The 16,876-nt window shown below is 43.0% G+C and overlaps 1 protein-coding gene across 6 annotated transcripts in view; it reads left to right on the top strand.

Moving 5' to 3' along the window:
• PLA2G4A (phospholipase A2 group IVA) overlaps nt 1–16,876 on the top strand; it is a 114,487-nt gene that overhangs the window by 24,483 nt on the left and 73,128 nt on the right. The window contains exon 1 of one of the 6 annotated variants that reach the window (XM_054834130.1): nt 4,558–4,673. The exons of 4 other annotated variants lie outside the window; for them this stretch is intronic. The gene's annotated coding sequence lies outside the window, so the exon portion shown is untranslated. Of the gene's footprint in view, nt 1–4,557; nt 4,674–4,857; nt 5,183–16,876 lie in introns of those variants that run through there. One more of the 6 variants, XM_054834125.1, reaches the window with a different exon arrangement.

Raw genomic sequence — 16,876 nt, 5'->3', positions numbered from 1 at the left:
CCAAGTGGTGCGTCGTGCTGTGACAGAGACAGCTGTTCACCAGTTCACGATCCAACGTGAAGTAGAAGAGCTGTGCCCGCAGGGAGGGGATGGAGAAGAGGGAGCTGAGTCCTTCACAGTGGGGCGTGATGGGGAGACTGTAGACGATGGGTGTGAGTTGAAACAAGAGGGGTACAGAATGGATCTAAAGAGAAACTTTTCCTCCACAAAGACAGCCCAGCCATGGCATGGGCTGCCCAGCAAGGTTGTGCCATCTCTGTCCTCCAAGGTCTTCAGGTTTCCACTGGATCAAGCCCTGGGCAACCTGGTCAGACCCCAGAGCTGAGGTCTGACTCCCTGGTCTGAGCTGGAGGTTGGACCAGAAACATCTTGAGGTCCCTTCCAGGCTGAGTTATCCTATGATCATATCATCTTATGAGGTCAGACGTAATAGATACAATACCAGACAATTACAGAGACTAACGTCTTCCTTAATATGGTTTCACCCAATGTGCTGTACTTCAAGGTCTCAGAAGATATTTCAGGATCTCAGGATTGTGTCTGAAACCTGCTATTATTTTAGTCCTTCATGTTTGTTTCCAAAACTGCCATGGGTGACTTGGCCACAACCCCAGAAAACCACCGTGTAGGTGGAAGGAGGGACAGACAGAAGGGGTTTGCCAAGGAATTGGACACCTCAGCAGAATTCCTTTTGAGCGCAAATCTTCCTTATTCGCAATGGAAAGTCCTCTAGAATGATTAGTTATATTTTAAGTGATAGGGGAAGTGTTTGCATGTGGATGTGGGGGAGTAAGGGTAGAGGCAAACTGGCTTAGAGGAAATTTCAGTTTTCTGCTGTACCGCTATGTCTGATAAATTGTCAGAGAGGAGCAAACTGGAAATTGAGAGTGCATTTATTCTGCCAAATGGCAATGACAGGAGGCACTTGGCTGGCTGCTGCTAGCTGAGAATCCAGCTTCAGGCAGGGACCCAGATAGACTATTTCAGGTTATGCAATTGATAAGCAAATGGCTATTTTTCACTAGAAGCAGTCTTAAAAGCAGGATGTACAATTTATCCCCCACCCTGTGGTGATATATACAGTGAATTAAATTATTTTCATGGCAGAGAGATATTTTATCTTGAGAAGAGCCAATGTCTCAGGCGTCGTGGAGGCCTCAGGCATGTGAAGCAGGAAGTGGTCCTCTGTGGAATAGCTGGTGTTTGTAAGCCTGATCAAAGAGTGATTTTTTTCTGATGCATCCTGAAGCGTCTATGCTTCAAGATGACTGGAAGAAAATACTGGGTTTGTGTTAGGCATCTGACAAAATAGCCCTTTTTGTTTACTTAGTTTGTCCTGATATGCCCAGTCTCACTTTTCCATGGTTTGCCTAAAGTTGTGTCTGTGCTTTGACGCTCTTGAGCAGCACACTAAAACAGCCTCTGTAATTTGTCATAGCTTCCCTTACATCTCTGCTTCAGAAAAGTCCTTTGTCTGCTTCGTACTTCACAATGCCGTTTTCTACACCCTCTAATTGCCTCACCGCAGGCCGTGGCTTGTTTCCACTGCAGACCAGCCGCTGTCAGGGAGAAAAGCTAAGGAGGCAGCTCGTAGTCTGGGGGCTCTGGCAGATTGAAACATATATATATATATATACACACACATACATACATACATATATACACACACAGCATGTGTTGATCAGTGGAGGGCAGAAGTGACCTCATCATGCTGCGGGGTACTGCAGAACAAACAGCAGCAGCAGGTAGTTGTTAGTGGGTTGAAATCATCTGAAATAAAAAAGAAACAAAAACCCACAACTTCACATAAAAGAGAATGGAAGGAGGTTTCTTAACCCAAATCATTCAGAGATTAGTTGACAAGGCACCCCAGAAAAACCTTACACAGGTGAGGTGAATAAGGACCTGCAGTATGTGGGGAAGAAGGAGAGAGGGGGGAAGGCATCTGCTAAACTTGTTTTGTCACAGGAAAAAAATATCATGAAACTCTACCCGTAATTTTCTTGAAGAAATAGCATTAAGACCAAAAATAACTTTCATAATATTATATGAAATAACAGAAACAGTCATAATGTAAAAGTAAGCTTTTAATTTCTTCTTGCATCAAAAGAAGGGGAGAGGAAATTTTGCTCACTAGTTAGTCAGCTCCTTATCAAGAGTCTGTGTGGTTTCCTTGGACAGGGAGAAATTGGAGTTTTGCTACTCAGAACTAAGTCTGGGAGTTTTGATGGAAATATTGGAGTTCCCCTGTTTGCTGGGTTTTGTGTTTAGTTTTGCATTTGCTGTCTGTAAAAGCACAAAGAGTATAACCAGAGCCATGCCCTGGGAATCTCGCTATGCATAAAAGCAAAATGCCAAGAGAGTTGGCGATTAAGCCTCTGTTTGCAGATAACCCTTCCTTGGCACAGTTCTGGGACAGCTAACCAAGCCTGTGAGCTACACGTGGCTCCACAGAAGTTTGTGTGTGGCTGGAGCAGGACGGTGCCGGGGGGAGATGCCTGGGAGAAAGTGGAGCAACGAGAGCCCTCGGAACACAGCTCGTTCCTGTGCTGGAGTTGTGAGTGCTCAGGGTCACCTCTGAGACGTGCGCAGCTTCTAGGAACTCTGCCTCTCTGAGCTCAGCAGTATGTGGTGTATGTCTTGGACACTTCAAAATGAGAAAATTTGAGGGATTTAGAGCACAGGAAAGGTCGGCATACCCACAGCCTTGCCAATCAATCACCAGTCAAAGGGAAGAAAGTAACTGATTTGCTAAGATATATATTGCAATCATATTCATGCCTTTTGTCATTTCTACATGTCTCAGGAGCATTACTGTACTCTTCTGACACATTTTGAGGAGTCCTTTCCTACCAAAAGACAGGTTGATGGCGATCTTCAGACAAGTAGTTGACGTGGAAGTCAAGAAGACCTAAATAATGGCATCATCATGGTTTTGGCTGCATTTTTCTGGTTAACGTTCCCTCAAATAGGCACGATGAGGAATTGGGTGAAGAGGTTGTCCACATCAAATAAGTGCTTTCTGAGCTGGCAGTCCTAGGTTTGCTTTCTAAACATAAATTTGCCCTTCTTTGTGACAGCACTTACAGGACAGCACTTTCCTACTATGCCTTTTTTCCTTATGAGACAGAAAACCAGGTTAAAAGTAATGGCCAGAGTTGCTCAGCTCTTGCAGTGCATCATAGCAGGAGACCAGTAAGATGACGGAGAAAATGAGGTTTCTGGCCTGCATTGCCTAGTGCTGAGGAGTGGCTTGCTGTCCTCTAATTGTGGCTACCAGTTTACTACACATTCAGGAACTTCTTAGCAGCATGTGAATGCCACTTATTTACCTCTCCCTTGTGGAAGTATACCCTTTGTTTTTCTGTGCTTTGAGGGGGTCCTAGGGGAGTCATTTAAGCCATTTTTTTCCCTTCTATGCTTTTTTATGGCCACATTTGTCAAAGAAGTGAGTTCCTATTTAGATGCTAAGTACGTGCAAAGCCGCAGCAAATTCCATTGTAGAACTTAAAACTGGATATTTGGAAAGAGCTTGACGTCAACATCAAAGTGAAAGTCTCATCTCTTGGTGTGTCTAGAGAAAAACTGGCGGCTTTGAGATCTGTTACCTTGAGAGGGCCAGTTATGGGTGAGCAGCAGCTGAGGCTCAAGCATGTGGTGTTCTCCCACTGACTCTCTGTGAAGTCCACAAACCTAGGTGGGAAATATTTTTTGGGGTGTTAATGGTGGAGCAAATTGTACAAGACTTCACTTTATAAATATGCTGCAGTATATTTCAAAATACCTCAATTTTAAATCCTTTCAAACAAGATAGAAAAAATGCGGATGGGAACTTTGAGGTTATTGTAAATCTTCACAAAGGAGAAAAGTGATGGAATTAACAGAAATTAATGTGTTGTCACTAAAAACAACCAAAACCAGCCGGCCGCTTCCCTTAATCCCCTCCTTACCCTCCCTTCAGGAAAGACCACTGCTCACAGCCAGAATGTGCAACCTTTAACTTCGCGGGTGCCAGATGAGGAGCCAGGGCCGTACTTTGAATAAGGTGTGATGGGAGCGTGTGTGCTGACTAAAATCTTTAATAAGGCTGAAGCGCAGTGGGAAGCAGTAGCCTGACAGGGAAAAGACAGACAGGAATGACTGCCATGTGTCTGTAAACTCAGCTGCTTTGCATTTGTAAGCTTTCGGTTGATAAAATACTAACTTGACAGATTCTCCACTGTAATTGAACTTTTTTTTTGTCACAGTCAGTACCTGGTTGGTTACTACGGCTTGAAGTCGGCGCTGAGGGGCGGCACCCAGCCGGGGGGCAGCGCCCCGCCGCCCCTCTCCTCACGGGAGTGCGGGCCGCGGCGGCTGGGCAGCAGCTCGCCCTTAAGGCTGCCCGCGCTCCCCGAGGCCGTTCTCCCCTCAGCGGAGCCTGCCCGCGGCTCCGCCATGGCCGTGCGTGCCCCCTGCGCGGCCGGAGGCACAGAGCCGTGCCGAGCGCCGGCACTTTCCCCCCTCAGCCGGCCCGGCCGGCCGGCGCCTCACGCCTCCTTAAGAGGCGGCGGTCAGCTGACGGCTGGCGCCTCCCTCGCCGCGCGAGTGAAAAGTGCCGTATACCAGCAATGGGGACCGGCACCGTGCGCCAGCCCAGAGGGACGGCTGAGCCCGCGGGACCCCAGGCGACCGTAAGTCCGGTGCCTCCTTCTTACGCGCTCGGCGGCTCCTCCAGGGGAGGGAAGGGAGGGAGGGGCTGACAGGGCGGGGGATGCACGACCGCTGCGCCCGGCTCCGCGGGCGGGCAGGGCATGGCACACAGGGCCAGGGCTGAGGCGGTGAAACGCCCGCAGGGGCGGGATAGAGCGCGGCGGTAACGAGAGGCGCCGCGGAGCCCCCCCCCTCCCCCGCCTGTTCACTCCCCCGGTGGGGCAGGCGGCTGGTCGTCGTGCCCCCTTTCTGTGAGCGGCGCCGGGAAGGGCGGCCGGGGGAGCGCCGGGCGGCGCGGAGCGGCGTCTTCCCGCGGGCGCTGCCTCAGGCACCTGCTGCCCGCCCGGCCCTACCGCGCCCCGCTTCCGGACAGCGCGGCCGTGGCTGCTGAGGAAGGCGTGCTGTCCGTCCGCCTCTGTCAGAAACCCCACCGCTGTGCGGCCTCCTCCCTCCCCGAGCACACACGCGAGTAAAACGAAGCCTCCATGAGGTAAAAGAAAGGCAGCGGGGGGAGGGGGGGAAGCGTCTGCTACGCTCGCCGCGTGTGCCAGAGCAGCGCGTCCAGCCGGAGGTACGAGGGCACGGCTGTGGAGATCTGCAGTGCAAGTTGGGAGCGCAGAAGTTACATAAACTGCGCTACTCGTTACGGTGTAGGTTTGTGTCGGTGCATGCCTGCCTTGGCCCAGTGTCGCTGGACCGATTTTGGCAACGATGGCTGTGAACTCTGTCATCTCATTTAGTTATCCCTGCATAGTATGTGCGATGAAGCAATCCATTTTGAAATTTATAGGGAAGTAAAACAATACATCTGTTAAGGAAATATTTCACAAAATGCCTGCGATGGCAGCTTTTCTTTTGGGTCTGATATGAAAAAAATGTGTAAGGGTTCCTATTTGTGATTCATAGCAGGTACGTATTAGAAGTAGGCTCACAGACCATGCTCCCTAGTTTTCCTGGGGTTACGTGTTCCTCTTTGGGAACAAACTCACACGCTTACTGGTAGAGGTTAACTTGTCGTCCTGGTTGACCTCTGGTCAGTCCCCGCTGTGTTGTTTGGAGAAGCTGCTGCCTCGGTGGTATGACCAGTTTCTGTGCTGGTGGCTGTGCTTCCTGACCAGTAGTTCAGTGGTGCATGCTGGTACAGAGGCAGGCAGCCGCCTTCCCTCCAGCAGCCGCTGACGGTGGGTTTGAACTATGGTGCTGGGCTCTGAACTGGAGCTGCTGAGGCTCCAGCATCCATTGGATGGTTGGAGCTTGTCTTTCGGGAAAACCCCTTCAGCCACCTGAAGTGCGGAGTGTGAAACTTTCAGTTTGGAGGCTCCTTGCAGGTGAAGGCATGCAGACTCTGAAAGCAGATAAAGATGTAATCCCAAGTGAGGAGCAGCGGTGTGGCTAGGACTTCTAACTGCAGTGGGTGTTGCTGGCAGGAAGACGGCCTTCTGCACCTCAGTAGGCCCAGATACTTACTGCATGAAGCAGTTGATTCGTAGGATCAGCTTCTTCGTGGTTATCAAGAGTTGTTCAGTATACTAAGACTTTCAGGTGAGAAAACATGAGCCTAAACCTGATATGCCTATTTTTTATTTCTGTTAGGGGGAAGGTTTTGAATATACTGTGTAGAGTTAAGTGCTCCTCTGCCATTGTTGTCTCTCAACATCTCCACCTCATCCCTCTAGGACCACCTCTCTGCAGTCTCTTGTTCTGCTGTGCCAGGAATGCATAACAAAAGAGAAATGGAAATATTTATTTATGTTTGAATCGTGTAACTTAATCTCTTACTGCATGGCCAATTAATCTTCACTGGAAAAATACCAGTTTGACTCTTGGCACCAAGTGCTGTTTATGATGTGTCTAATTCTTCTAAGGAAAACAAAAAGGAAAAAAAATTCCAAGGCTGTTGGTTCGCTAAGATTGCATACTTGATTTAATCTTAAATGTGTTTTATTGAACACAGTTATCATAAGATACTCTTCTTGAATTTTCATGATACTTTGAATAGATTACTTTTGTCAGCTGGCCTAAAATAGCCAGAATAGGAAATGTTTCAGCCACTCTGTTTTTTGCTTTAGCGTACCTCAGCGCATAGCTCTAGTCATACATAGGGGAAAAAATGATGAATATGGAGTGAGCCCTGGCTATTACCTTCAGAGGTATTCCTGCAAAGCCATTGAGCAGGCTTCACTGACATTTTGCTTAACCTCTATTTGTGGTCGCTTCCTTGGCATGTTTTCCTGACAACGCCAAGCGACTGAATCCAGTGCAATGTAGCAATGACTTTCCAGTTGCACATCACTTCAGGAGTAATAGAAAATGGCTCTGTTTGAGTCTATTTTACTTGCTGTGCAATATTCAGGTACGTGGCAATGTCTGTGACTTGCATATAGGTTGGAAGAGGACAGCATTGGCAGTAGAACTGAAGCAGTTCTAGAAACTTGGGAACTGTGAATTCAAATTGAATTAATTGACCAGCTTCGGCTGGGAGGTATTAGGGATAGACTTGTGCAGCAGCCAGAGAAGGAGATGTCTCCTACTTGTACCCAGAAGTTCAAGCGTATGAAAACTGACTCCAAAATATGAGAGAATACGTAATGTCTCATGGAGACTTTCTAGCATGATAGGCAGAAGCTCAGAGTACTGCATGGCCTATGGTTAGTGTGTAGAGTTGAGAGGTGGGAGATCAAGTTCAAATTTATTCTTTACCTGACACAAAATACTGATGTGGATCAAAATCTCCTTATCCTTCAGGGCAGTGTTCTAAGGAAGGGAGCAAAACTGAATTTTTGACTAATTGTTTACTTGACATTGATGGGGAAGCCCACGTTTCAGTGGTTGCTCTAAAGGCAAGTTCGTGTCAAAAATATTTGTGACTTGTAGTCTGGAAGTGGTTTAACCAATAAAATTAATTTTCTACAGCTCTGGTTCAGCTGGTCTTTCAGCTCCCAGCTAAAGCCTGGGGGACCAGTCAAAAGACACATTTTTAAATTGAGTTTACAACTGTTCTGTCTTTGTTGCGTTTGCTTCTTTCTAAACAGAAGCTCCGTGTAATCTGTGGAAAGATTTATCTTTGACTTCATGGGCAGTGGCAGCAGAATTGGCTATCATCTTCCTAAAGGTGATGAACTTTCTCATGTGTGTTTGACATGCCTTAGTGATATGACTGTCTTTCTGAAAAACAAATCCCAGAACCTGTCTTAGTAATGGAAATGATTTCATCACTGCCCTAGGTTATAATACTTTCAAAAGAACTTTTTTTTTTAAAAAAAAAAACCCAACCAAATAACCCAAACACCTCGGTATTCAGACTTTCCTGAGGGCTTTCATTTACTATTTACCTCAGAAAAATGATACAAATTTCCTGACTGTACCAATTTCCAGTAGCCTATGTGTCAACATCTGGAGCAGCATTACTCAGCTCACAGTACAGGGACCAGAGGTGATCTCTTGGACATGTGAAAGTGGTCCACAAAGCAGGAGCAAACAAAGCACTAAGGAGCTCCAGAGAAGTTTTTTTTTTTTTTTAAACCGATTGTGGCAAAAGTAACTAATGAACATTTAAACTTTAGTTTCATTTTTTTTTTAAATGGAAAATACTGTGGCAATACTGCAAGAGAGAATTGGTGGACTTTCCTTAGAAAGATCAATTAGTTCTTCAGTTTGGAAGTATTGTATAGAATGTGATTTTTTCTGTGTGGTTTTTTTTTTTTTTTTTTTTTTTTTTTTTAAAAAAGAGGGGGAGAGGGCACCATATCAGATGTATGTTGATAGATGATGGGGCCATCACTATACAGATTTTATTCATTTTCCATTTTCTCTAATGTTCGTAATGAAATCCATGGGCTGGCATCAGTGATAACTCTGTAGCCTGTGTTGGTCCTGTGCCAGTTGACAGGGATGTGGACACTGCAGTTTTTCTCCCAATATGTTTTCCCTTCCAGAAAGGCAGTAGCTGAGATGATGCTTTCCATCCCAGCTCATGCTTTTGCTGTGTGCTGGGGCTTCCAAGACTGTCAGCGTGTGCAGTGATGGAAGCTTTTGGGATCTGGACTGACAAATACACACACTGTAGAAGCCGATGTACGAGTTGCCCAGACTCTTTGAGTAATCCCTGGAGGAAAAGCAGGTGCTTCCAGGATAAAACTAATGTGATCCTAAAGCAGTTATCCAACAGGCCACATCAGTTATGTGCTAGGAGTACCTCTTGCTCTCTGTTAGCTAAGCACAGTTGAAAATTTTTATATGGTAATCATTTGAAGTTAAGTGAGGTGAATCCTACCTCTGGGGTCTGTGTCTCTGAGCACACCAGTCTCCTGCGCAGACTGCACAGCTCTGTTGGCAAGTATCCTTTTTAAGTTTTGAGATGCCAACTCCTTTCAAATGAGTGGTAGCATCGGTAACTGCATCCTAAGGCTGAGAGCAAAGAATATAGTGCTGCTTTTTGTCTGTTGATAACAAAATTACTTTGGCAGACATTTATAGGCTCAATTACTGAATTTAATGTTGCTCACTGTTATGTTTTCAACATGCTAAGGTGGTGAAAAGTTTTTGAAATATAAAGTAGGCTGTCTGCAAACAAGAATCCTTGTCTCTCCATCATTCCGGCTTCCATCCTTAAACATGCAGATTTAGGAAGGAGGTGGAAAATGGAGGGTCAAAAGCTTCCACATACACAGGTTCAGAATTATACATGATTTGACTCAGTCATGCTTGTGTTTTTTTCCGGTTATCCGATAGTAAAGCCATTGAACTGACTCGTCTTTGATATTTATCTAATATTTTCCTTAAAAATGATCTCAGCATAAATCAGTTAAACTTTTTATTTCTTTTTCTTACTACTATTGTTGGTTATAACAGTGTTTATATCCTTAGCCAAGGTCTGTAGGAATGTGCACTTCTATAATAAATTATCCTTTTATATTTACATTGACTATAAAGTTCTGTATTTATTAGCACACACACACACACAGACTATAATAAGATCTGTACAAATGCGTATTTATTGTACTAAGTGGCAGTCACAGCCCCCAGGATTGCATTTTAAGACATGTATGATGAAGATGACTGATTAAGTGGAATGTTGGGGTAGATGGATTCATGGTGTAAGCAGCACAGTGAATGCATATGTAATGGGCTGTTTCATCCTGTCTGGCCATTTCATTGGCCAGACTGTTATACAGAAAGATCTGGCTTTTGGAAAGCTTTGTAGGTTAACTGTGGGGTTTTGGTGTGTGTTTGGTTGTTCTTATTTGTTGTGGGTTTTTTCCTCCCTGTTACCATGTCTGTGTCTCCAGGATATAGATTGTAAATGGGGTTTAACTACTGGAACTGTATTTCTCAGGCATTTAACTTACTGCATTGTCAATGGATGCTAAAAATAAATGCTCCCAAATACAGTATTCATTTTGACCTGTTCCAAACCCCTTTAACGTCAGTGGGAAAACAAACAACACTCAATGGATAATTGTTGTACCAGACATGGAGAGGCTCTCGCTGTGGCCTGAACCATTACTTTGCATGCTCTGTCAGAAAAACTGTGCCTTTGTGCTCAGCATGCAAAAGTCTAACTCTATGCAAAATCAGCAGCTGCTGCTGGACATTGCGGTCCTGTTAGAAAAAAACCAAACCCTACAGAACTACAAATAATTTTGGGGAGAGGGTGAATGTGTAGACCCTTGGAATGTAACTAATTAGAAATTTTCTGGTCATTACCCTTGTGTACCATCTTTTAAAAATAACTTATAATGGGGAATTGTGAAAGATAATACACTTCTGAGGCACTTCTATGCTTAAAAGTTTCATTAGTACAAAACTTTTAAAATGAACATCTGTAATAATGATGATAACTTGACCTAAGCAATTTCAATAAAATATGAAGCTAACTATTCTTATGCTGCTGTTTTTTGTTTGAATCCTTTTTTCTTCCTAATCCAAAGAGAATAGATAATGAGTTTCTAACCATGGCACTAAGCGCAATTCCCCTTTATCTTTTGATAAAGGCATGAATCTGCTAAGCTTTTACAACTATGGTGTTTTTGGACTGTCACCTTATGTGGAAAAATAGTTTTGCCTCACGTGACCAAAACCCCGGAACTCTGAATCAAGGACAGCACTAGTGAAAAACCTCAAGACAAACAAGAATAGCAGCTTGTACAACATCTGAGAGGAAGATGCTAGGAAGCAAGTCCTAGCTTTTCTTGCATCCTTTTTTTTTTTTTCCCTGGGTTTGTGTGTGTTCAGCAATGATACTTGCAGACTCATTTTTTTATTAGCAGGCAGTTCGAGGTTCCTATAGGAAGTTGGTGTAATGTCTGTGCTGACAGTAATGAAAACCAGTACTCGACTAATTGCAAAATCTACCAACATGTTGCATTTCTCTGGTATTTTCTGCTTTGAATAGCACACAAACCTTCCTGGTAAATGACTGATTACACTTAACTATGACCTACTTCTAAGTATTATTTTGCTTTTTATACTTGCATTCCTTTTTGTCCAAGGATCCCAAATTAATAAATTTAATGAGCTCTTCAACTCTTCTGTGGCCTGGTGGACATAGTTGTAATTTTTATAAGGGTGTGTTTGATATAGAGAAATTAAATAGCTTCTTCCTAGTCACTAAGACAAATCTGAATCAAAATTATGTATAAAAACCTGAAAGCGTGTCTCATAGTCTCACCTTAGAGACTTTCCACTCTCAAATCCAGTGTTGTGAAAAAATGGCCACTACAATTATGGTGAATTTTATTCACTGTAATTTTTCAGGTATTGTCTGAAAAAAAAATTAAGGTGTGTAGTATGTGTGTGTGGTTGTGTTTGTGTGTTTTTTTTTTTTTTTCTTCTCCTTATCTTCTGTGTGCTTTTGAGGATTATCTCTTGTAATTGAAATAAGGCAAGCATGGAAAAAATGTTTGATATGGCTAAGGCAGAAGGAAAACAGGTTTTATTGCTTGTAAAACTTCTTTCACCAGTGAATGCAAAGTAAGGAGGTTCGTATGAACCAAGCCTGGTTTCTCCCTCCCGTTCCTTCTCTTTAAAATTACTATTTTACTATGTCTGTCTATGATCAGCTATGAGGCTGTACAGATGTTTCTGAAAGAAGCTCAGAAAAATGACTGCTGAGCAGAGCGGGGCACTGCTGGCTAACAGTCTGGTGTGTGCAGGAGGAGAGCAGTGCCCAACCTGCTTTCTGCATCATTCAGGTGAAGAATTAGACTCTGAATTTTTTGCGTACTAGAGCAGAATATATGGTTGTGGGACGGTCCTGCTTCTTGGCATCACCTGCTATGCATAAATGAAGGGCCAGGGAAAGAACAAACATTGGGGATGAGACAGACCAAAACTATCACAAAAAGAGTTTTGTTAAAACTGATGTAGTTCTCTAATGACAGCTTTTTGCTTTGACAAATTGACATTTTCTGAACAAAACCTCTTGTTGAAAAGTATTTGAACATCTCCACTGTGTATTCCTCTGGCCTGTAATATGTGGCAGTCATTTCCCTTTCAGCACAGAGCAGGCACATCAAACGGTGTTTTAATACGCTGAGAGAAAGTTTGAGTTGGCAAGGGAGGTAGTAAGCCCTCGGTGCCTTAAGAAATAGTTAAATTAAAAGCTTAGGCAGTTTGGTAAGAGAGTAGTCATAGTTCATCTAAGCTTTGTTGAACTTTCTCTGGCTGACCAATCCTCTATGTCTCAGAAGAGCATGAAAATCCCTCTTATGTCCCTAATTTTGCAAAGCTGTTTTAACAAGGGAACATGTAAATTTGGGGTTTCTTCCAGACTTTGATTGCTGTCCATTTACTTTTTGAGTCATCGTTTGTGACTCCTTAGTGAATTAGATTGTTTCTGTCACATTCCTGAAGGCCACATTTAAGGTCTGGGTAGGTAGCAGTTACTGGGTTTTTTGTTTTGTTTGTGTTTTTTTTTTTTTTTTTTTAGTTTTGTGTTGTTTTGTCTAACCACTGGTGTAGCTAGGTACTGGTAGAATCAGATTACAGTAATGTTTAATACATCACTTTACTTACGACAAACAGAAAATTGTCCGATAATTGTATTAAACGAAAATATTATTTTCAGGTTTAACCCATCTCTAAAGCCTTAGTTGGTAATGTGCATCCATTAATAGGGGCTTAGATCCTTCCCCTCATCCTCTCAGGGTTTGGCTGTGTTGTTACCAGTAGCGCTTGAGATGCTTGCTTCATTTCTGGACAACTGTCACCCAGTTCAAAGCTTTCTTCCTCAACCAGCAGAGAGATTGCACTAGAGCTCTTGCAGCAGCTTGGTGCTTTTGCTGATGTTACGCTGAACTCAGCCGAAACGGTAGAAGAGAAAATTGAGGCTGTTTTTACACTGCCACCATAGCCCCGGGAAAAGAGCAGGCACAGGCACTTGTCAGCTTCAGTGTGGATAGCAGAGGTGGCTGGGGACAGAGAAAGCTCCAGCAAAGTGGGGAGAGGCATGGCACAGAAAGAGGAAGCTCAAGAATGGTCAGAATAATGTGCCACGTCTTTGTGGAGTTGCTCAGCAGGAGGATCACTTGCTGCTTACCCTCTCCTGCTGGGACAAGAGGGCTGTGGAGGAGCTGCAGCTAAGTCCTACTTGAATTTGTAGAGAAAATCAAAACCCTTGAGTAAATGCTTTCTCTGCACTGCTGATAGAAGTTTGGCTTCAAACATGAGCCAGTAACTCGGGAGCTTTTTTGTAACTGCTCAGATCCTGGACTGATGGCCTCTCTGGCTGGAGGCTTGGCTGTGTGGGGTCAGGCAGGCTTTGCCCCAGGCTGTTTGGCATTGTGTGGAAGCTGGGTGTTAGGTACAAGATGAAGAATGCTGATATTGATGTGCTTTCTGTTGCAAAAGTGTCCAGCTGCAGACTTCTCAAGAAAATGGATAGGGCAGTTGGGCTTTCCTGCCAGGTCTAGCATTTATTTATTAAATCAGTTGGTTATGAAATTACTTGTATATTAAAAATGCAAAGACATCTTTCATAGTATAAGTTCACCACTTAGTGTCTTCCCTCAAGAATATAACATATGCAGTAGGAATGCCTATATTTGCCTTTGTGTCTGTGTTTGTGTGTAAAACATACATTCGTATGACTTAAACTCTTGTTTGGCAATAGCCGTAAAATATTTCGATATAAATTTTACTCACATCGTTTAAGAGGCTGAAAACTCTCAGCGTCAGAAGTCTGTTCATGACTACTTTTACTAGAAAGTCTTGACAAATTTCCTTGAGTCACTCTTACTTTGTCATACACTTTATGACCGTATAGACCAAAGGAAGTGCAGCACAATTGTCCCCTTTGTTACAGACAGTGACCAGAGCTCATATTTTGAGTAGTAGTCCAAAACCAGGACATGAAAGCTGTAATGTTGAGTCATGTTTTACAGACACGATGAGTGTAAGATGACAAAACACACCTTTTCTATGCAGTCCTTTCTCCATCCCTGCAGTGCCAACATGACGGTAGCCTGTGTGTGCTGGCTGGCGTTAACAGTTTGCACTGAAATGCCAGGAAATTCAGAAAAAAAACAACAGAGAGCAGTTTGGATAACTTGCTCTGGATACTAACTGAATTGAAAAATGATTGAAAAAGAGATTTAAAGGAAATGTTTGCCTAACTTTCAGCTAGATTTGTTTTATTGTTGACATGTGTTACCTGAACAGAAGCCAGCTGTTAATTTCCTTGCATTTTTAGCTATTATTGTGGTTCTTTTGTGTGTAACCACTGCATAACTGCAGAAGGATTGCCATCTGTGATTGAAGCCTGAGAGTATCGGTCAGCTTTGCATACTTGTCTCTTCCCCAAAAAGTCAAACATAAATACTTAAATAAAAATGTATTCTAATATTTTCCCTAAAGTTTTTTTATTTTAAATGATCCCTATTTTACAGCAGGGAAGCAAAAGAAGGAATGAAGGCATAGGTAAGTTAGATATGTAAGAACCAAACTCTCCTTATTTTAATAAAATCTTTAAAAGCTGTTGGCCCGGAAGTATTTAGAAGTTGGATGACATCCCTGTTGTCACCAGGGGAGAGTGAGGGATTTGGACTGAGATCTTTTGAGTCTAAATCTAGTGCCTTGAAACATTCAGCAGCTCTTCTTTCGACAGTACCAGTGAGGCTTCTTAAAGGGGGTTCCTGGAAGTTTTGGCAGGCAACAGCTCTTTACCAGCAAAACTGCAGCACAGCAGAGGAAACAAAGTTTTGTCAAAGGTCTGGGTAAAAATGAAATTGCAGGGGAGGTTTTCTTTCTTTCCTTCCCTTCACCTAAGTTTTAAAGGGGTAAATTGAACTCTGTCCAGTCAGGTGTTGCACTTGAGATGTATATTATTTAATCTTAGAAGTTATTATTTAAGTGTTTGCATTTTTGGCAACACTTTTAAAGCTGCTGCTGGTACTGAGTGTTTCCATTTTGGAGAGCCTGGCTGGATAGCTCAAACATGCTGGGTACTTGGGGCACCTGTTATCTTGAAGTGTGAGGTTTTTGTTCTCTGCTGCCTTAAGTTGGGCTTTCAAAAATAAGAATATCCTTAAACAAATAACTGTCAGCCATAAAAAAGTTTATTTGTGGAGTAACTAAATTCTGAAATCCTAATGTACAGAAATGCTGGGCATTTTTAAATCTTGCTTTTTCTTAATGGCAGTGTGCATATAGTAAAGAGCCTGCATAGACCATCATCTTGAAATGATTTAAATAATAGATGGACTTGACTAGTGTACTGTAAGTGTTCTTACACTTTTATATATCCTAATAGTTCTTTTTCACGGAACTTCCATCAGATTTTTCACATTCTTCTTTTGGTTTTTGGCCTTCTTGCTGGAAAAACAAGCTGGAGGTGGGAAGACCTAAATTAAGAAATAACATTACGGTGATTTTTCCAGGATGCTAGGCAAAATCATGTAGAAAGAGATTATTTGTTATTTCTATTATACAATCACAGGATCAATCTGTAACCAAGTAAAACACTGTAATCTCACTTGATAAAAATGGATGCTGACATTCATACTGAAAGCCTGAGTCAATACTTAGCTTATTCTGTACTTATCTTACTCTTATCATATTAGATTGAACATTAATGACTGTACTGGTGAGTTGCACTTATTCAATTTTTTTTTAATTGTCTGTTTCTTTGATTTTTAAGAGGAAATGGCCAGCTTGATTATAAACAATCTCCCTCTTATGATTTTTCTTACAATCTTGAGGACGTATTCTGGTGGTGGTACTTCTACTGTGTTGTGCTTTACTTATTTTCAGAGCTTTTCCACTCAGTGAGACTAACTGTGGAGTAAGCTCATACTCAGCATGAAATGGGAGAAATCTCATTATTGTTCTCATTCTTTGTTCTCGACATATCCTGTAAAACTGAATTATCTGTAGGAATTTACTGGATCAACACTGAGAATGAAAACATTCCAGTAATAATCATCTCCGTGTGTGCGTGTGTGTGTAACTTCTTTTTGTGGAATTGCTCTGATATTGTCGGTCTTTAGAGATGATAATCCCTTATCCATTTCAGTCTGTCACCTCGAGTGAAAATGAGCTAAGAGTCTTGATTTAAACAGCAAAACACCTATCCACTAATAGCTTTTTACTTTTGATGTCTGAAACTGTGCCTCAGTTAAATGCTCTTGGGCTGACAAAAGTAGAGTTCACTTTCAGGTGAAAATGAGATTTAGGAACTTAGCAGAAAGCTGTCTCTGTACTACATGACCAACCTGAACTGTGGCCTGTTCAACAGCTTGTGTTTGCTATGGTGTTTTGTAAACTTGGACATTTGTCAATAAAACACCAAGAAATAAGTTAATCAGTTGGGCCAGCTTAGTTAATTTGGTGATACCGTATGAACTGACAGAATTTATGCTTGTGTTGCAGTGGTGCTGCCGGTGAGGTGCTTTCCTAGTCCTTTGGGAAGGAATGCTATCAGCCCTGGGAACAGCACAGTTCACAGACACTGCAATACCACCAGATAGCAGGGAAACAAAACAATACATGTTAATACTGTTAAAGTGTCCTTGAAGATCTGCTGAGAGGCACTACTTCCCCTGCAATCTGTCAAGGGTTGGCCCGCCACCAGCTTCACCTAGAGTTCAGTTCTTTGTATGCGCTTGTGATACAGTCCTTAATGAGTTGATGATTTTACATTAGGCTTTGTGGGATGGACAGTGCATAGTGACAGTGTTAAGTGAGA

This window comes from Grus americana, chromosome 8, assembly GCF_028858705.1.
Source record: "Grus americana isolate bGruAme1 chromosome 8, bGruAme1.mat, whole genome shotgun sequence".
NCBI classification, from domain to species: Eukaryota; Metazoa; Chordata; class Aves; order Gruiformes; family Gruidae; genus Grus; species Grus americana.
Note: the sequence above shows the minus strand (reverse complement) of the source record. Positions and strands in the feature narration are given on the sequence as shown.